The 5,525-nt window shown below is 52.5% G+C and overlaps 1 long non-coding RNA gene across 1 annotated transcript; it reads left to right on the forward strand.

Moving 5' to 3' along the window:
* The first annotated feature begins 4,786 nt into the window (after positions 1-4,786).
* LOC148377806 (uncharacterized) lies at positions 4,787-5,277 on the forward strand. The gene is made up of 3 exons (XR_015856410.1): positions 4,787-4,898; positions 4,983-5,053; positions 5,190-5,277. It is a non-coding gene; the product is annotated as an uncharacterized LOC148377806 (long non-coding RNA).
* Positions 5,278-5,525: the final 248 nt, after the last annotated feature.

A 5,525-nucleotide genomic window follows, 5' to 3' on the forward strand; every position in this document is an offset into this window, starting at 1 on the left:
CGATGTAGATTAGACATGCGTGTGCCATGACTGTGTCAGCCTACATCAACAAATGCACCGAGGACGTCAGCACCACTAAGAATATCATCACCCGGGGCAACCAACGACCCTGGATGACTGAGGAGGTACGTCAAACGCTACGAGCGCGGAACTCTGCCTTCAAGTCTGGCGACAAGGAGACACTGAGGACAGCGAGAGCCAACTTGAACCGTGCCATCAGGATAGCGAAGCGAGACCGCAGTCGAAAATTTCAGGATCGTTTCCACGACGTCAAAAACATCAGGAGTATGTGGCAAGGCATACGGGCGATTACAGACTACAACTCACCCTCCCCCCCCCCCCGGTGGGTGTAGTTGATGCTGACTTTCTAAATGGTCTAAATAACTTCTTTGGGAGGTTCGAGGCACTAAACGGCACTCCAGCAGTTAAAACTGTCCCCCATCAGGAAGAGGAGGTACTCTGCCTTGACTCCGCCGATGTGTTGAAGACCCTGAGGAGAGTCAACCCCTGTAAGGCCCCTGGCCCCGACAACATTCCTGGGCGTGTGTTCAGGGAATGTGCAAGTCATCTGGCTGGGGTCATCACAGACATTTTTAACACCTCGCTGGGCCAAGCCACAGTGCCGGCGTGCTTTAAGACTGCCTCCATCATTCCGGTGCCGAAGAAACCTCAAATCACCTCATTTAATGATTACCGGCCTGTTGCACTGACTCCGGTTATGATGAAGTGCTTCGAAAGGCTGCTTAAAGGTCACATCGTTTCCAGACTCCCCCTATTATTTGACCCGTTCCAGTTTGCCGACCGGCAAAACCGCTCCACTCAGGACGCCATCTCCTCCGTTCTTCACCTGAGCCTGGCTCACCTGGAGGAGAAGAACACCCATGTGCGGAGGCTGTTCCTGGACTTCAGCTCAGCGTTTAACACCATCATCCCACAGCATCTGGTAGGAAAATTGGAACACCTGGGCTTCAACACCCCCCTTCGCAACTGGCTGCTAGACTTCCTCACCAACAGACCTCAGTCAGTCCGGGTCGGACAGAACACCTCTGATGTCATCACCCTCAGCACAGGCTCCCTTCAGGGCTGCGTCCTGAGCCCCCTGCTGTGCACCCTGATGACACACGACTGCGTCCTCAGGTTCACCACCAATCACATCGTGAAGTCAGCAGACGACACAACGGTGGTGGGGCTCATCAGAGACAACAACGACCTGGACTACAGAGAGGAGGTGGAGCAGCTGGTGGGCTGGTGCAGAGAAAACAGCCTGATCCTGAATGAGGAGAAGATGAAGGAGATCATCGTCGACTTCAGGAAAAAACAGCCTCACCACGCTCCACTGATCATCAACAGCTCAGCTGTGGAGGTGGTCAGCACCACCAAATTCCTGGGGGTCCACATCACAGAAGACCTCACCTGGACTATGAACACTACGGCACTGGTCAAGAGGGCACAGAAGCGCTTGTACTTCCTGCGGAGGATGAGGAGAGCCCACCTGCCCCCACCCATCATGAGGACGTTCTACAGGAGCACCATAGAGAGCATTCTGACAAGCTGTCTCTCTGTGTGGTGTGGAGGCTGCACCGCCTCCGATTGGAAGAACGTGAGGAGAGTGGTGAGGACAGCAGAGAGGATCATAGGGGCTCCTCTTCCCTCCATTCAGGACATTTCATCTCAGCGCTGCATGTCCCGTGCCCGTAACATCATCAATGACCCATCACACCCCCACCATGGACTGTTCTCCCTGCTGCCCTCTGGGAAGAGGTTTGCAGCATCCGCTGCAGGTCCACCAGGTTCTGCAACAGCTTTTTCCCTGCTGTCATCAGACTGTTGAACACTAGAACTGTTGAGCTCTAAACTGAACTCTGCATCACACATTCACAGAACTGTACTTTATGACACTACGGACCTCTATCTTGCACTATCTCGCACTACCAACTTTACTGAACTTGTATAAACCCTTTAAATAGAAGTTTAATACATGGTTTAGCATTCCTCTGCACACTCTTGAATACTGTTTTGCCTACTTGCACTATTGCATAATTATCACTGCTGCACTTTATACTTATTTTTAATATATATATATATACATATATAGTATATATGTATATATATATATTTTCATAGGATATGTTACTTCTATTCAACTGCAATATCACTACTTTGTTGTAAGACGTATGCAACGGAATTTCGTTTTGTATGCACCATGTGCAGACAAGATGACAATAAAGTTTGTCTAAGTCTAAGTCATGTCAGGTCAGCTGTCTGGAGAGAGAGAGAAGTCAGGACCTGCGGGCGGAGCACCACCGTGCCACCGCCGCCATGACGGAACTCAAAAGCAAACTCCATGAGGAGAAGCAGAAAGAGTTAGCCATTACCAGGGAGACATTACTGCGGCAGCATGAAATGGAGCTGATGAGAGTGATCAAAATCAAAGATGGAGAGATCCAGCGACTGAATGCCTTGGTCCTCAGCCTGAGGGACGGCTCCATGGACAAGGTGATCCGCTCTATCCGTGTCTGACTATCCGCACGCCACGTCGGGCTTCGATGCGGCCGCTACCGTATTGTGTAGCTTGTCCCCAGTAAGCGTCGCGGCGCTCCGTTGCGGTCTCAACGGCCCGGTGTGGCGCAATGTCTGCTCAGGTGAGGAGGGGGGGGCGCTTTGCTGGCGGAGGTGGAGGAGACGCGGCGGTGTCGGGAGACCGAGCGGTGTCGCCTCCACCAGGAGCGCGGAAGAAGCCCTGGCAGCGGCCCAGCAGGCCTGGCAGTCCCGAGCGGCCGAGCTCCGATCGGCTCATCACCAGCATCGGGAGGAGCTGAGCCGAACCAAGAGAGACTGCGAGAGGGAGATCCGCCGACTGGTAGGACTGATCAGATGCGCGGTGCGTGACTATGTTCCCAATTTCGTTGTATACCTGCAGTGCAATGACACCTAAGGCATTCTATTCTATTCTATTTCACAAGAAGAAAATGTCCGGTTGCTCGCTTCGCTTTTGTCACAGCAAAGGTGTTCTAGTCGATTCAAGAACAAAATTGGCCGGTTGCTCTCTTTGTTTTTGTCACAATTCTGGCAAATGAGTTTGCCCGCCTGCCTGAGCGCTCCCCGTTTGTACATCCAGACGGATGAGATCAAGCTGAAAGACAGAGCGGTTAGTGTTTTGGATGAAGCCCTGGGGCCGGCCACGTCCACCGCCTTCAGCTGCAGACTCAGGCTGCCGAGCAGCAGATCGCTGCCCTGAGGGATTCCCAAAGGGCGGGCCTAAACTACCCTGGAAGTGGGGTCAACGCCGCTACTAGCAATCCTCTTCATTGCGTAAGCCACCTCATCACACACTTGCAGTACGCATGACTTAGTTCGTTGCTGGAGGAAGGTAGCACAAAAACAGTTTTGAACTTTGAACGAGTGCTTGTGTGTGTGTGTTGCGGGGCGTTTTCAGTCTCAGGAGGATCGGGACACGCGACGGTTTCATCTGAAAATCGCTGAGCTCAGCGCAGTCATCAGGAAACTGGAGGATCGAAACGCCCTGCTTTCTGAAGAGCGCAATGAACTGGTAATTTATTGACGGCACGCTTGAAGGTTTGCGCTACGTTTGATGCGCGCCATCCAGCGAGGCACCCATTGCGCTTGCTTATTAGTTGAGCGGCGCGGCGAGTCGGTTGCCTGGTAGATGTCTTTTATTGGGAGCCAAAGCCACGATTCCGTTCAAACCGATGCAAAAGGAATGGATACGTTCTGGCCCGCGTGTTGTGCGTCTTTCACATCCCGCACTTCATGCTTGCAGCTAAAGCGACTGAGAGAAACAGAAAGCCAGTTTCTGCCACTCCTGTACAAAAACAAACGCCTGAGCAGGAAGAATGAAGAACTCTCGCTGGTGCTGTGTCGCCTTGAAAACAAAGTGCGCTTTGTCACCCAGGAGAACGAGGAGATGGCAAGCTTGGTAAGTCGACGCGGACAACGGCGGCGTGCCAACAGAGTCCACTGCATTTGTGTTCCACAGAGAAGGCCTAGTTCGCTCAATGACCTGGACCGCGGTTGCGGCCAGCAGGACGGTGAAATGGAGTTCCTTCAAGTTGTGGAGCAGCGGCACATCATCGACGACTTGTCCAAGGTCTTCAGGCAGGCGACTCGGTGCACGTACGGCAGCGCCGCGCTCGCTCGCTGTCGCCAGGAAACCTTTTCCGTCCAAAGCTTGGCCGGCGGCCGCCATCCAAAAAATTGGCCCCTTAAATTCCGACCTTTCAAGCAGGAGCATTGTGCGCACGCGTTTGAACACGCTTTAGACTTGTTTTGCCGTTTTCAGCAGCTCAAAGCTCCCGTTTTGTCAGCGCCTTTGCCACTCGCTGTGCGCTGAAAACGACGGACTTGCCCGGCTGCTCAGCCCGTCAACCATGAGCCGCGAGCGCGACGTCATTGTCCGTAGGCAGCTAGTGGCAAAATGCACCCTGTTAGAGTTGCGCTCGCTCCAACTTATTTTGCAAGAACCACACGGGAGACAAGTAAGTTCTTTTGGACACCTGCAGGTGGAGAGTCCATCCGTTGTACGAATGAAGTCTGACTCTCGGCTCCTGCACGAGCATTTTAATTAAGAGAAACAGGGTGGGTGTAAGAGTGGATTGAATAGAGGAAGCCCTTGACCTCTAGTCAAAACATAGCAAGGGGTGTTTTACGACTTTGTGTAGGAAGGGATAAGCGATAGGGATAAATAAGGGATAAATAATATTATTTATTACAGGTCGCAGTCAAAGTCAAAGCAACACAATGATACGATAAAGATAATCTGGAAAACCCTGACACACCCTGTAGTTGTCACTTTTGGAAAAGACGAGCGTCCCTCCAATCATCGCCGGTGACGTGTTTTTCAGGCTCTGGAGACAGGAGCTCATGTCAGAAATGTCATTGTGAGTCGCGTTTGTTTCTGCGCCGGAGCCGTTCGTTCCCTTTGCATCCAAAGAATCTCAAAGGCGGATTATTTGTGTCGACAGGAGAGAGATTTGCTGCTACGATACCGACGTCGAGAATCTCTGAGGAGGAACAAAGCGTGAGGTCCTGCAAGGTGAGTCTGTTTGTTTGCGGCTGCTTGGTGTTGCGCAAGATGAAATGGCCTTTTTCTCGCTATCGTTCCTCTCGTCGATTCATCGTGAGGTGTCGCTTCAGTTTGTTCAGAGAGATGTTTGCTTCCGCGCCCGCAGGTCATCGAAACATTTTACGGCTACGACGAAGACGTGTTGGTGGACTCGGACGGATCGTCCTTGTCTTTTCACACCGACAGAACCCCCGACACGGAACCCGAAGAGGTAGCCCGCCATTTCTGCCAGCGTATTGGCACCAAACATTCCTCTTCAGCCTGGAATCGGACTCGTCTTTGCGTCGCGGGTGCTTTGTCGCCGGTCTGACTGATTCTGGTACTAGTGCTGTGTTGCATTGGTGTGTGCATGAAGAGGCGGAGCTTCGCTACCGCCAGCTGACGCAAGAATATCAAGCGCTGCAACGAGCCTACGCTCTGCTAGCCCAGACCAGCGAAAGGG

This window comes from Syngnathus floridae, unplaced genomic scaffold (genome assembly GCF_059516105.1).
Source record: "Syngnathus floridae isolate MCC-2025c unplaced genomic scaffold, RoL_Sflo_1.0 HiC_scaffold_86, whole genome shotgun sequence".
In the NCBI taxonomy this organism is placed as follows: domain Eukaryota; kingdom Metazoa; phylum Chordata; class Actinopteri; order Syngnathiformes; family Syngnathidae; genus Syngnathus; species Syngnathus floridae.